The sequence below is a fragment of the Lycium ferocissimum genome, chromosome 4, assembly GCF_029784015.1.
Source record: "Lycium ferocissimum isolate CSIRO_LF1 chromosome 4, AGI_CSIRO_Lferr_CH_V1, whole genome shotgun sequence".
In the NCBI taxonomy this organism is placed as follows: Eukaryota; Viridiplantae; Streptophyta; class Magnoliopsida; order Solanales; family Solanaceae; genus Lycium; species Lycium ferocissimum.
In genome coordinates this window covers 65,029,894-65,030,445 of record NC_081345.1, presented here as the reverse complement: position 1 = coordinate 65,030,445, position 552 = coordinate 65,029,894, and positions in this window count along the sequence as shown.

Here is a 552-nt window from a genome sequence, read left to right as displayed (position 1 = left end):
AATAAAGTTAATGTCGAATATACACAAGTGTTCACTATTGAGGACGAATATTGGAAGCAAAAGGCTGGGATGTCTTGGTTCCAAGATGGGGACAAGAACTCCAAATTCTTTCATGCTCAAGTCAATGGTAGAAGGAAGTTCTTGCAACTTAGAAGAACTCAAAGCAGTGGTGGTGTATGGTTGGAGACTAATCGAACACAAAAAGCGAGTTAGATTCTACAAGATCAATTTCATGAAAGCTATTTCCTACTTGAGTTTGATATACTTCGGCATGTTGATCAAAGCATAAATGTGAAAACGAAAACCAGATCTTTCATGGCTATGCCTATCATACAAGAGGTGAAAGATGTTGTTTTTGGCCTGAATCCTACAAGTGCTGGTGGACCTGATGGATATACAAGTTTGTTTTTTCAAACTTGTTGGAAGGTGGTTGGAAATGATATTTTCAGGATGGTACTTTCTTTCTTTCAAGGCAAAGAACTTCCGGTATGGACTTTTACCAACCCTTTATTCCCAAAAAAAAAGGTAAAAACTTTTAGTTTAAAAAACCGG